Source organism: Dasypus novemcinctus, chromosome 2 (genome assembly GCF_030445035.2).
Source record: "Dasypus novemcinctus isolate mDasNov1 chromosome 2, mDasNov1.1.hap2, whole genome shotgun sequence".
Lineage (NCBI taxonomy): Eukaryota > Metazoa > Chordata > Mammalia > Cingulata > Dasypodidae > Dasypus > Dasypus novemcinctus.
The window spans coordinates 191,468,575-191,483,575 of NC_080674.1; the positions used below are offsets into that span (position 1 = coordinate 191,468,575).

The following is a 15,001-nucleotide window of genomic DNA, read 5'->3' on the forward strand; positions in this document are numbered from 1 at the left end:
AAGGCTACCCTCCTAGTCACGTAGCTGCACTCATTAAACCTCAGATTCCTCAACCTATAGAGGAAGTTTTCCGTCCAGTCTACACCCCTGCAGATCTTGAGTGTTGCAAGAGAATGGGGATTTCAAGAAAATTCAGAAAAATCAGAAAAAGGGGATAAGAGGTTGAAAAACAGCCAAGGACGATTTTATCTGCCTGAAAATCTAGTGTATCCCCTAGTCTCTTATTACCACCAAACCACACATTTGGGACAGCTAGCACTGCTGAGCCTTCTCCACCGACTGGTGGTGGGACCTCACCTAGCTCAAGCTGTGCAAAAAGTCTCTAACCAGTGTCTTACTTGCCAGAAAAATAACCCAAAGGGAACATCATGGACTTCTTTTGGTACACAAAGTCGAGGCCTTGCCCCAGCAGAAGATTGGCAAGTAGACTTCACAGTAATGCCAAAAACCACAGGAAATTTTAAGTATCTTTTGGTATTTGTAGACACCTTTTCTGGGTGGGTGGAAGCCTTTCCCTGCCGCACAGAACAGCATTCCACAGTGACTAAATTCCTCCTCCAGGAAATCATCCCAAGGTTTGGACTGCCCCAAACAATTCAGTCAGATAATGGACCTGCTTTTATTTCAGCTGTGGTACAGAGTGTCAGTCAGTGTCTTGGAATTAACTGGAAACTACATGTTAATTCCTGAGTCTGTTATAGACCAGTGATATCGACCAGACTCAGACTCTGAATAGAGTTCCAACTGAGAGCTTTTTTAGCCGTGCGGCGACTGTCTCATCCTACACAGAGGGGAGAGCAGCCCTGGGTCGGGGGGGAGTTTGCTTATACAGGCCTTTAGGTTCAGGGCAGGGGGCAATAGCTCAGCAAGCAAGCACACACAGAAGCAGATGTTTGCGGTTAATTAAATGCTGGGGATTCTATCAGGGGAGACAAGTGATCAGAGAGCTTTTGTTATTTATAAGGGTCTGGGTCAAGTTGGTTTTTTGGCAGGGGCTGACGAGACTTTACAGGAGGTTCTGAGATAAGGTTTTACAGTCGAGCGAGCTTGTTACAGAAGCGAGATATAGGCAGTTAGGGGGCTGTGGAATTTTCCTCTCAGGTGGGGGTGGTCACAGGCTCCTACTTTTCCACAAGTCATCAGGAAAGGTGGAAAGAATGAACTATACTTTGAAGAAAACCTTAAGTAAAATTTGTCAAGAAACACAGTTGAAATGAACAGAAGTACTTAACCTGGCTCTCCTTCGGGTCAGGGTGGCCCCTAGAAGAGGACTTGAACTAAGTCCTTTTGAACTTACGTACAGAAGTCCCTTTCTAAGCAACCCGAGGGAAAATCCCAATTCACCGGTGACCTTAGAGGGAGCCCTCCATAAGTGGGCCTTGCAGTTAGGAGAACTCCTTTCCACCATGCACACATGTGGAAATATGTGCATAAACTGCCCCACTGACCAGCCTCTCCACCCCTTCTCAATCGGGGATCAGGTTCTTCTAAAAGCTTGGAAAAGCAAACATCCTGAAGATCAGCTTAAACCCAAATGGGAGGGACCTTATACAGTACTCCTAGCCTCTCATTCTTCTCTTAAGTTGCAGGGAATTAAGCCCTGGGTCCATCATACCAGAGCAAAACCCAACTAGCTACCAGAGCCAGCAGATAAAGGAGGTCCTGAGCTGGAGATCACACCAGAGCATGAAGCAAAATATGAGATGGAGCCAGTTGAGAACCTGCGGTTCCTGTTCAAGAAGAAAAAAGCTCCACCAAATACTAATCTTGTTCTTTCTTCTACAGGACCTAGCAGTAACTAGCCCTGAGGGAAGATATCACTCATCCCTCACACATATTTTGCAGATCATCCAAAACCTCTACAATAGAACCAAGTGTTGGTACTGTATAAATCTGCAACCTCAATATCAAGCGATGCCTGGGCCGACTATATTATGGAATGCTTCAGTCAATCTACGTCTTGAGAGCAGCAGTCAGGAAAACCCACTTAAGCAAAGTTCATTTGACTCACTTGTGGAGCACCTAAATGCTACACATCAAATCATTGCAACACCTCCACTAATTGGAGAAATGTTTACTGTAGATAATAGTAATCATAAATATAGCATGCGCATTTTAGCCAACTCTACGAGGCCTGGGCCCCAACTTGGCTCACTGCACCCAAATCAGTGTAACTTGACTGCCTGGGTATCCCCCCAAAATGTTAAAAGCAGAAGAGCAAATGTCCATTCTATAACTATCAGCTCAACAGATTATCGTCTTACTTTGCATCTCCAGCTGGGGTCTCAAATTCTTAAGAAACAGCCATATACTCATGCTTTCATAGGAAATTTAGAACAAAACCCTACAAGCTTTTGTAAAGGCAGACCCCAAGGTATGTACAACATCCTCATTAACACCACAAATGATCAAAGTTGCAGGCGACTGAACTCTTCCTATGTAAACCACCCTAACATGTATTACGATGAAGCTAAATCTATGTTCTTTTTTGAAACTCCTAGTGAAAAGCAATCCCATCACCCAAATATAGACCCATGGCTTAGTGCTGCCCTGACTCAAGAAGTTTCTTTTTTTATATCCCACTCTTGGCAGTCAAGCAAGTGAGAATGGAAACAAGATGTAACAAATATGACTTTTACTGCTACCTTAAATCCCAAATTAGGAATATATTTTCTTTGTGGAAATTCTGCTTATCTATCCCTTCCACCATATTGGAAAGGACTTTGTAGTCTTGGATATGTTTTCCCTGAGGCATTGGCAATGAACGACAGCACCGCCCTACCCTTCCCAGTAACAACACAATTTAGCCCCAGAACCAAGAGAGCAATCCCATTAACCCCCTTGTTTACCTTCTGAGGAATCACAACATCCACTGGAACTGCTGCTGCATCTTTGTACCTAGCTACTGATCTCTCCAAAGAAGTGGGAGCAAACCAAGCTCAGATAGCAGACACTATCTTTACAGTGCAAAAGCAAATCAACTCCTTAACTGCAGTAGTGCTGCAAAACCGCCAAGCACTTGATTTGCTAACAGCTGCACTAGGAGGACCATGTTTATTCCTCAAAGAAGAGGGCTATTACTATGTAAAGGAATCAGGCAAGGTCCTTGAGAGCACTGGGGAAGTAAAGAACAAAGCCAATGACCTCAGGACACAGGAAAGTAATTTTTCATTTTTGAACCCATCTAACCTTTCCAAACGGCTGCTCCCCTACATAGGACCATTAATTACTGTCTTAATTCTTCTAACACTTGTACCTTTACTCATATCATGCATGCAACACTTTATTCAAAAGCAACTGCGTACTTTAACAAACCGTCTTTTCCTCCTTAGACCAACCTATTACAATAGTTTCCTAAGAGCTTAATGCCCATTTCAGCAAGAAATAGTTACAGAAGATCTGAGCTTCATCCCTTTCCCCTGTGATAAGAATATTGCCAAAACCTAGAAGGAGGGAATTGATGGATGTAGGATGACCCAATACCTAAAAGTAACTTGTTTCTCTCCCTGTTGCTAGATTACAAAGAAAAGAGTTGTATCTAAATCAGAAGGTAATGAGATGCAACCCTCTCTTTGGGCCAAATTCTGCTTTTGGTGGTCAAGAATATCCTGTTGAAGCAATGAAGTATGAAAACCAGCTTCAACCAGTTGGCCGGACCTGCGCAGAAGCAGCCCCTTGCTGTGCTCACTTCAACTTGCTTAATTAACATAGTAAAATTCCCACCCAGGGGTGGAGTTATCCACCCCTTTCTTGATCATGCAATGTATGTGCAAGCATGATTTCCTGAACATACTAATCATACAATTATATAACCAGCTATGTGTGCTCATCCATATGCATAAAAGCTAATGCATAATCAAAGCGAATGCTAAGTAGTAACTTGGGTATTTAAACAAGAGTGGACCTGCAGCACAGGGAGTCGGTCAGAGTCACTTTGGACTGGACTTGGCTCCTTACCTCTGCAGACGTAATAAATGTGAGTTTGCCTAACTCTCGTGTTGAAGTTTTCTTCATGCCATCTCTGGTTATCCAGAAAGGCCTCACTTTGAGGCCTAACACAGGGAGTGTTGTGTTCCTTCCTAGGAGGCTGGCCACTTCCTCGGGAATTGATGCAGTGCTCACAAGCTGGCATCTATAGGATCAAATTCATTGATTATGAGCTTCAAGGCCAGTTGAAGCCCCACCCTGGGAGAGGGTGCTCCACACACGTGTTGTTTTCAATCAAGACTCTGGTATCAGCTGCTGATTTGGGGATTCCCAGTCATGAGTTGGGTGTTGGTGAGATTGTATGTAAGACTGTTCTATTTTTCTGTCATTTTGTGACTCTGTTCAATGTTGATTTAATCTTTTGACTGGTTATGTTTTTCTTGTTTCTCACTCTAGTTGTCAGAATAGATTTATTAAACTAGATATATTAGATAAACTAGATATAGCCATATATATCCATATATGTATATGGATATCCAATTGGGACTCTGGCTGGACGTAGGCCAGGAAAGTTGGTGTGTCCTCCAGATTGGCGAGCTTGTATCTATATGTATGTATATCATGAAGGATTATGATGCAGCAGTTGAACCCCTGTATGTAGACAATCCTTTGCTTATTTCATATTCTCCCAATTATTAACAGAAGTTTAATAAAATAAATAAATATATGTCCAAGAAATGCTTTCTTATGCTTGAGCTAAGTCATATCTATATCTATATCTATATCTATATATATATATATATATATATATATATATATATATAGCAGAGCATTAGCAAAGCCACTTTATTTATTTATTTAGCAGAACATGTGTATGGTACAGTATTACAATTGATGTACAAATATTGAAGCATTGCTACTAACTTTGACCAAGGTTTACATTAAGATGTATATTTTATACTGCATGCTTTTATAGGTTTTGACAAAATTTGAAACAGCATGTATCTATCATTGCAAGATCATGCAGAACAATTCCAATGCCCTAAAGATGCACTAAGTTCCATTTATTCTACGCTTCCCTTCCTCTCCCCTCAGAAAGTATGGTAAATGCTGTTTCACTTTTTTAATTTAATGGTCTACATAGATTACAAAAAACGTGACATTAAAAAATATAAGGGGTTCCCATATACCCTACACCCCCTCCCACTTCACCCAAGTTTCAATTTTAGAAGAATAAAGTTCATAATTATATACAGTAATACTGATGGCTTGAAATAGTGGTCTGTTTTCTTTTATTAGGCACTGCCTATGTTCTTGAGAGGTTCTTGCCCCTCTAATTGAGAACATAGCAGGACTCCCCAGGATGGGAGTTTATTATGTGTGTCTCCACACTGAGATAACACACTATGACAAGAGGCACACTTTCATATTTCACAGAAGCATGCCCAGGCACCCCCCACCCCCAATGCCCTGAGTCAGTAACCCTCCCCTGCCGTATTTGCCAAAAGACCATTCCCACCATTGTAGTTTTAACCACAGACCTATAAATTCCCCAGAGTTCACCTGTTCCTTCCTCCGGGCTCCGCCCTCAGTTCCATGGGTAGTTCGACCCAAACTCCCACCCAACTCCCCCTCACATTGCAGCACCATCGACCCCAATCACATCGCTGCAGCACTATCACCTTCACCCACTGCCCAACCACCCCTTCCACTTCATCATAGATCTTGCCCATATTGAGCCTCGGCTCACCACGTTCTACTCCCTTTCTGTCTCTTGATAACCTGTCTTCCAGAATCTAGCTCTGTGAGTCTGCGCCATTGGCTTGAGTCATATCAGGGGGGTCATGTCATATTTGTACTTCAGTGAGTGGCTTACTTCACTCAACATCTTCAAGACTTGCCCATGTCCTGGGTGTTAATATTGCATTTCTTCTTACAGCTGAAATTTCAAAGTGAGTCAGGAGGTCATTCCAGAGAATATGCTACGCATGTCTCAGGAGGATCTCATTGCTTGCCTTGTATTTATTATTTTTCCCTTTTCATGCACTTTTCTGTTCTGGCCAGCATATGGCACTCTTTGGCAGACCACTCAGCTTCCCTCCCAGGTGCTGGGGAGAATGCATTCAATGTAATTCCTTGGGCAGGTGGATGGTGCAGAAACAATGTCCTCAGGGCTGGCCAAGCCTCACAAACTTTCTCAGAAGCTGTTCTCCACCCTCGGCCAGCAGCACCCTTCCTCCCTCTGTCTCCTCAGCAACCAGCCCAGGGCGTGGGGGGGTGGTGTTAGAGAGACAATTTATCTTTAGCTCTCTGCTCTCAGTGCAGCATTGTGGCCCCATCGGGCCTGGAAGTGTGCAACCCCTCCAGAGCAGCAGACCAAGTTTGCTGGTTGAAATGTGAAATTTGTTGGAGGCTGTGTACCTCCCTCTCCTTTCTCAGGGAAGAGGACCCCTGAAAACTGCTCAGGGCACAGTGACTGCAGCCCACAACCGCTGCAGGCCACAGACTGCCATTAGCTCTGTAAGGCAGGCAATGGGCATCTGCTGCTGCCTTTGCAGCTCTACTCACAGAATTTTTCAGCCAGCTGAGACTCCTTACCTTTGCTCCTCTTTCTTCTGTTGGTGTCTCACCTCCCCCTGGTGGCCTGAGCCCCACAGCAGCCCTGCAGACATTCTTTTCCTGTCCTCTATCTTTTTCTGAGAAGTGATCCTTCCACCTTTCTAACTGATTATTCCATCTTCCCAGAAGTCCGCTGACGATCTTAATGAGGTCCATCACTGTGTGAATATTGAATTGGGGCTGGTGGACTAGCTGTGTCTGGGCAACACAAGGGTACACTGTTTAAAATAGTCAGACATTACTGAAAACCTGAATGTCAAGAGAGAAACATGATGTAAACTACTAACATTTTACCATTCCATATGAACTCTCTTAGAAGTTTAAGGAATATTAGAATTGTACAAACACAAATGAGAGTGAGCATATGGTTGCAAACATTTGTTTAGGAAAAGAGATACAATTGACCTTAATTAAGAGAGAGTCCAACTGGACTGGTGGTAAAATAAAGAAGCCCAAAGGAGAATTCTTTCTGTGTCTTTCCTACATGACTCTAAAAAAGCATATGGTTAGTCATGAAAATGTGGAAACAATTTTGGGTCTTTAAATCCAGTTGCTTAATGAAAATTAAAGTTTTGTTTATTTTTTCTTCTCCTTATCTACCCACTGAAGCAAAGATCTCAAAGCAAAAGTTGGAAATATGGCAGCTTCTGGACCTCATGCCACAGGTACAACTGATTTCTTGGAAATGGTTCATAGTAACACTTAACAAATATTTTCAGAATAAAGATATCTAAAAATGTGGTATATTACTGTTAGGGATGATATACTGTTTGGATAAACAAAATGTTTCTCTATATAATTCTTGTTTAGCTGAGACAGTGGTGGCAGTGTAAATCTAAAATTTCCATTAGATAATTTAAAATAACAATAAATGGAAGAGAAGACCTCTAAAACCCCTCTGCCTTCAGGCACCTACTATGAATTGCTCGTCACAGTCAATGTGAAGGACTTGAGTCAAGAATAAGGCCATCGGGAAGTGGACTTGGCCCAATGGATAGAGCATCCGCCTACCACATGGGAGGTCCATGGTTCAAACCCCGGGCCTCCTTGACCCGTGTGGACCTGGCCCATGTGCAGTGCTGATGTGCGCAAGGAGTGCCCTGCCACGCAGGGGTGCCCCCCATGTAGGGGAGCCCCACGCGCAAGGAGTGAGCCCTGTAAGGAGAGTCGCCCAGCGCGAAAGAAAGTGCAGCCTGCCCAGGAATGGTACCGCACACACGGAGAGCTGACGCAACAAGATGATGCAACCAAAAGAAACACAGATTCCCATGCCGCTGACAAAAATGCAAGTGGACAAAGAAGAACACACAGCAAATGGACACAGAGAGCAGCGAATGGACAGAGAGAGCAGACAATGGGGCGGGGGGGAGGAAGGGAAGAGAAAAAAATAAATAAATCTTTTAAAAAAAAAGAAAAAAGAATGAGGCCATCATCCCTGGATCTCCTTCATCTGAAGGAAGAAGGCAGAATAGGCGAGTGTCAGCTGAGCTACCACGCACCACAAGGTTGCTTCTGGAGAAGGGAGCAGTGAAGCCTGGCTTGACCCAGAGACTCGTAGTGAAAAATAAAACTCCTCCAGTCACAGACTTCTCTGCTTACCAAATAAAATGGCTGTTAGATAAGGGGCTTTTGGGACCAGCTCGTTATGTATAAGAAAGTTAAGAACTTTTTAGCAAATCAGTTTTATTGATACATAATAAAGCATACAATTCACCCAGTGTATAATCACATAGTTGTGCATTCATTCCCCCAGTCATCATTAGAGCACTGTCATTATTTCAATAGTAATAATAATAATAAAAAAGAAAATTCTTTATTCCTTGACCTCTCTGTGGGTCTCCTGCTGTACATAGCTGCTATTTCTGGCTATTCTTGCCAAATTACTTATTTATTTACTAAGCAATTTTATTGAGATATTTTCATATACCATATGATCTATACAAAGTGTGTAATCAATGCCTTTGGGTATAATCACAATGTTGTGCGTTCATCACCACAAAAAAATTTTTAAACAATTTCATTACTCCAAAAAGAAAACCTCCACACCTCTTAGCAGTCCTTCCCCAGCCCTCCATAACCACTAATCTAACTGCATCTTTATAAATTGATTCATCCTTACATTTTTTTAATTCATTTTTTTAATATTACATTCAAAAAATATGAGGTCCCCAAAAACCCCCCACCCCCCTCACCCCACTACTCCCGCCACAGCAACATTCTCCTGCATCTTCATGACACATTCATTGCATTTGGTGAATACATCTCTGAGCATCTCTGCACCTCATGGTCAATGGATCCATCCTTACATTTTATATAAATGAAATCATACAATATGTAGTACCTTGCATCTGGTTTCTTTCACTTAGTATAATGCTTTTTTTTTTTTGTCTGATATTAACATCTTGTAGTGTTAACATGTATTTGTTCAATTTCAAAGAAAGTTCATATATATGAAATTTTACCCATATTCATATTTCACATATGGTTTTACTATGTTATACTGTTCCATGTTACATTTTTTTTTCCTTTTAGTAATATACATGACTTTAGACTTTCCATTTAAAACTTTTCATACCCACATAAAAGTACTGCTATGTACAGACATTATGTGGGCTTTCACCTTTTTCATTCATATCCAAAGATTAACAAACATCTTTTTCCAATTCTGCACAAGTGTGCCCTCAGCTTTCCATTCTCCAACATTGAATTTTCTAATGACATGTATTCAAGTTATTAACTCCATGAGATTACACAATATATTTAGTTCACAATAGTATTGTGTACGGCAAGGGAAACAGAGAGAGTATTATGTCTGTGTTCATAATAGTTCATAATAGTATTGTGTCTGGCTTGCTTCACTCAACATAATGCCTCCAAGTTTATCCATGTTGTCATATGCTTTACTACTTCACTTTTTCTTCTAGCTGCATAATTTACCATTGTGTATATACACAATTTATCCAGTCATCAGTTGATGGACACCTGAATTGTTTCCATCTTTTGACAATCATGAGTAATGCCACTTAGAACATCTGTGTGCATATATGTGTGTCACTGCTCTTAGGTCTTCTGGGTATATACCTTGCAGTGGTATTGCCGGGTCACATGGCAGGTCTATATCCAACTCCCTTAGGAATTGCCAAACAGTCCTCCACAGTGCTTGTACCATTCTCAATTCCCACCAACAGTGAATAAGTGTTCCTATCCCTCCACATGCTCTCCAGCACTTGTAGTTCTGTCTTTTTAATAGTGTCCATTCTAAAAGGTGAGAAATAATATCTCATTGTAATGTTGATTTGCATTTCCCTAATCACTAGTGTGACACAGAACATTTTTTCCTGTGGTGTTTTTTTTCCCCCCGCCATTTGTCTTCTTCTTGTTGATTTGTCAGTTCTCTTTATACATAATGGATATTAAACTCTAATAGATATGTGATTTCCAAATATTTTCTCCCATTGAATCAGCCGCATTTCACCCTATTGACAAAGTCCTTCAAGGCACAAAAGTGTTTAATTTTGAGGAGGTCCTATTTATTTTTTCCTTTGTTGCTTGTGCTTTGGGTGTAAGGTCCAAGAAACCACCACTTACCACTAGGTCTTTAAGATGTTTCCCTACGTTTTCTTCTAGTAGTTCTAGGACCCTGGCTTTGACATTTAGGTCTTTGATCCATTTTGAGTTGATTCTTAAATAAGGAGTGAGATAGGGGTCCACTTTCATTCTTTTGGTTAGATATCCAGTTCTCCCAGCACCATTTGTTGAAGAAACTGTTTTGTCCTGTTAACGTGACTTTGAAGGATTTGTCGAAAACCAGTTGGCAAGAGAGGTAAGGGTTTATTTCTGGATTCTTAATTCTATCCCACTGATGGATGTGTCTATTTTTATGCCAATACCATGCTGTTTTGACCATTGTATCTTTGTAATATATTTCAAGGTCAAGCAGTGAAATTTCTCCCATGTCGCTCTTTTTTAGAATGCTTTTGGCTAGTTGGGTGCATTCTTTCCCTTCCAAACGCATTTGGTAATTGCATTTTCCAGTTCTGTAAAGTAGGCTGTTGGAAATTATTGCATTGAATCTATAAATCATTTGGGTAGGACTGACATCTCAATGATATTTAGTCTTTCAATCCATGAACATAGAAAATCTTTCCATTTGTTTAGGTCTTTATTTCTTTTAGCATTGTTTTTCAGTTTTCTGTATATAAGCCCTGTAATTCTTTGGCTAAATTGATTCCTAGGTATTTTGTTGCTATTTCAAATGGGTTTTCCCCAATTTCCTCCTTAGATTGTTCAATACTAGTGTAGTTAAATACTAGTAATTTTTGCATGTTGATCTTGTAGCCTGCCACTTTGCTGAACTTGTTAACTCAAGTAGCTGTGCCATATGCATTTCAGAATTTTCTAAATATAGGATCATGTCATCTGTGAACAGTGAGAGTTTTACTTTTCCTAAATTGCTCTAGCAAGAACTTTTAGCACAATGTTGAATAACAATGGTGACAGTGGGCATTCTTTTCTTGTTCCCAATTTTAGAGGGAAAGCTTTCAACCTTTCCCCATTGAGTACAATGCTGGCTGTGGGTTTTTCATATATGCCTTTTATCATATTGTTAATTTTCTTTTTAGTCCTATCTTTCAAATGTGTTTATCAAGAAAGGATGCTTAATTTTGTTGAATGCCTTTTCTGCATTCAGTCAAGATGAAGTGTTTTTTCCTTCAATTTGTTAGTGTGGTGTATTACATTAATTCATTTTCTTATGTTGAACCAGGCTGGCATACCAGGAATAAATCCCACTTGGTTGTGATGTGTAAGTCTTTTGATATGCTGTTGGATTCTATTCACAAGTATTTTGTTGAGAATTTTTGCATCTATGTTCATTAGAGTTTGGTCTTTCTTGCACTGTTTTTATCTGACTTTGGTATTAGGGTAATATTGGCTTCATAAAATGTGTTTGACAATTTGCCCTCCTCTCCAACTTTTTTGAAGAGTTCAAACAGGATTGGTATTAATTCTTCTTGAAATGCTTGGTGGAATTCACCTGTGAAGCCATCCGGTTCTGGACTTTTCTTGTGTGGGAGATTTTTAATGAATGATTCAATCTCTTTAAATGTGATTAGTTTGTTAAGTTCTTGTATTTCTTATGGTGTCAGTGTAGGCTGTGCATTTCTAGGAATTTGCCCATTTCATCTAAGTTGTCTAGTTTGTTGGCATAGTTTCTCATAATATCCTCTTATGAACCTTTTTATTACTGTGGAGTCAGTCATAATTTCACCCCTTTCATTTCTGATTTTATTTACTTGCATCTTCTCTTTTTTAGCTAGGGGTTGTCAATTTTATTGATCTTCTCAAAGAACCAGCTTTGGTTTTGCTTTTTTTCCCCCTCAGTTTCATTTATTTCTGCTCTAATCTTAATTATTTCTTTCCTTTTGCTTGTTTTGGGAGGGGTTTGCTGTTCTTTTTCTAGTTTCTCCAGTTCAATTAGATCTTTGATTTTAGCTCACTGATCAGTTTTAATATAGGTGTATAGGACTCTAAGTTTCTTTCAGGACTGCCTATGCTGTATCCCATAAGTTTTGGTAAATTGTGTTCTCATTTTCATTCATTGCAATATATTTACTAATTTCACTTACAATTTCTTCTTTGTCCCACTGATTATTTAGGAGTGTGTTCTTCAGCCTCCACACCTTTGTGAATTTACCTCTTTCCTATTATTGATTCCAGTGTCATTCCATTATGCTCTGAGAAGGTGCTTTATACAATTTTGATATTTTCATATTTATTGAGACTTGTGACCTAACATGTGATCTATCCTGAAGAAACATCCATGAGCACTTGAGAAGAATATATAGCCCGCTGAGTTTGGGTGCAACATTATGTATATGTCTGTTAGGTCTAACTTGTTTATCTTATCATATTGTTCAAATTCTGTTTCCTTGTTGATCTTCTGTCTAGTTGTTCTACCTAATGAAGTAAGTGGGATGTTGAAGTCTCCAACTGTTATTGTAGAGACATCCATTTCTCCCTTCAGTTTTGCCAGAGTTTGCCTCATGTAGTTTGGGACTCTGGTTAGACGTATAGATATTTATGACTACTTCTTCCTGGTGGATTGTCCTTTTTATTAATATATAATGAACTTCTGTACTTCTTTTTTGAATTTCTAAAGCCCATTTTGTCCAATATTACTATATCTACTCCTGCTTTTTTTTTTTTTTTGGTTACTGTTTGTGTGGAGTATCTTTTTCCAACCTTTCACTTTTAGCCAGTTTGTATCCCTAGGTCTAAGGTGAGTCTCTTGTAGGTAGCATATGGATGGTTCATGTTTTGTTTTTGTTTTTTTATCCATTTGGCCAGCCTATATCTTTGATTGAGGAGTTTAATGCATTCACATTCAATTATATTACTGTAAAGGAATTATTTACTTCCACTATTTTATTGTTTGGTTTTCATATGTCATACCTTATTTTCATCTGTCTTTTTATTCTTATGGTTATTCTTTCTGCTCTTCTTTCTTCTACACATTCCCCCAAGCCTCTCTCTTCTTTTTCTTTCAGTCTCTGAGAATTCCTTTAATATTTCCTGCAAAGGTAGGTTCTTTTTTTTTATGAACTCTCTTAGTTTCTGAAAGTGAATATTCACTTTCATTTTAAAGGACAATTTTTCCGGATAAAGAATTCTTGGCTGGCAGTTTGTCTCTTTCAGTATCCTAACTCTATCATATTACTGTCTTCTGACCTCCATGGTTTCAGACGAGAAATCCATACTAAGCCTTACTGGGCATCCCTTGTATGTGATGGTTTGCTTCTCCCTTGCTGGTCTCAGAATTTTCTCTTTACCTTTGATGTTTGACACTGATTAGTATATGTCTTGGAGTAGGTCTATTTAGATTTTTTCTGATTGGGGTCTGCTGCACTTCTAGAACATGTAAATCTGTTGTTGTTTTTTTTTATGAGAGTTGGGAAATTTTCAGCTATTATTTCCTCAAATACCCTTTCTGCCCCTGTCCCCTTCTCTTCTACTTCTTCTTCTGGAACTCCCATGACATGTATGTGTTGCATTTCATTGACAAGAATCAACTGAAAGCAATCATTGAAGCTGATCCTCTTAAACTACATGAGAAGTTACTAAAGAACTCAACATTAACCATTCTACAGTCGTTTAGCATTTGAAGCAAATTGGAAAGGTGAAAAAGCTCGATAAGTGGGTGCCTCCTGAGCTGATGAAAAATTTTAAAAATCATCATTTTGAGGTGTCATCTTCTCTTAGTCTATGCAACAATGAACCATTTCTTGATTGGATTATGACGTACAATGAAAAGTAGATTTTATACAACAACTGGTGACCACCAGCTTAGTGGATGGACTGAGAAGTTGTTCCAAAGCAAACTCCCAAAGCCAAATTTGCACCAAAAAAGGTCATAGTCACTGTTTGGTGGTCTGCTGCCGGTCTGATCCACTACAGCTTTCTGAATCCCAGTGAAACCATTAGATCTGAGAAGTATGCTCAGCAAATTGATGAGACGCAACAAAAACTGCAATGCCTGCAGCAAGCATTGGTGAACAGAAAGGGCCCAATTCTTCTCCATGACAACACCCGACCACACATCGCACAACCAATGCTTCAGAAGTTGAACGAATTGGGCTACAAAGTTTTGCCTCATCTGCCATATTCACCTGATCTCTTGCCAACTGAATACCACTTCTTCAAGCATCTTGATAACTTTTTGCAGGGAAAATGCTTCCACAACCAGCAGGATACAGAAAATGCTTTCCAAGAGCTCATCAAATCCTGAAGCATGGGTTTTTATGCTACAGGAATAGATAAACTTATTTTTCATTGGCAAAAATGTGTTGATTGTAATGGTTCCTATTTTGATTAATAAAGATGTGTTTGAGCCTAATTATAATGATTTAAAATTCATGGTCCAAAACTGCAATTCTTTTTGCATCAACCTAATACTTTCTGCCCGCCTACTCAATGTCTTTTTTGCCATATTATATTTCAATTCATTAATTTGATTTTGGAAATTTGTGTGCATCTTTTGATTAGTTGTCTCAAATCCTACATCTCTTCTTGGGCTTTGACATATTCCTTTTCTTGGCTCATTTCTTCCATTTTCTTATTATGGCTTGTAATTTTTTTGCTGATGCCTAGGCACCTGATTATAATGGTGAGTTTACTCAGGTGATCAATTTCTCTTTTGTAGGGATTTAATGATGGCAGGCTGTGAGTTACTGCTGTTGTTTGAGTTGTGGTCCAATCTGTTCTGGGTCTTCAGGATTGTCCCTGTTAGTTGCTCAAAACTGGGCTCTGGACCCAGTAATAGGGTGCAGACCCACTTCCTAGGGCTTTGGGCAGGGAGGCTGTAAAGCCCAGAAAAAGCCTAACTTATTTATAATTCCCTCACATGCACTTCTTGGTCTGCTAGCAGATGGCTCTGTTTGAAAGCCCTCTCAGTTCA

The 15,001-nt window shown here is 39.9% G+C and overlaps 1 protein-coding gene across 5 annotated transcripts in view; it reads right to left on the reverse strand.

Moving 5' to 3' along the window:
• Positions 1-15,001, reverse strand: part of LOC101425659 (zinc finger protein 879) — a 106,888-nt gene that overhangs the window by 72,348 nt on the left and 19,539 nt on the right. The window lies entirely within an intron of this gene.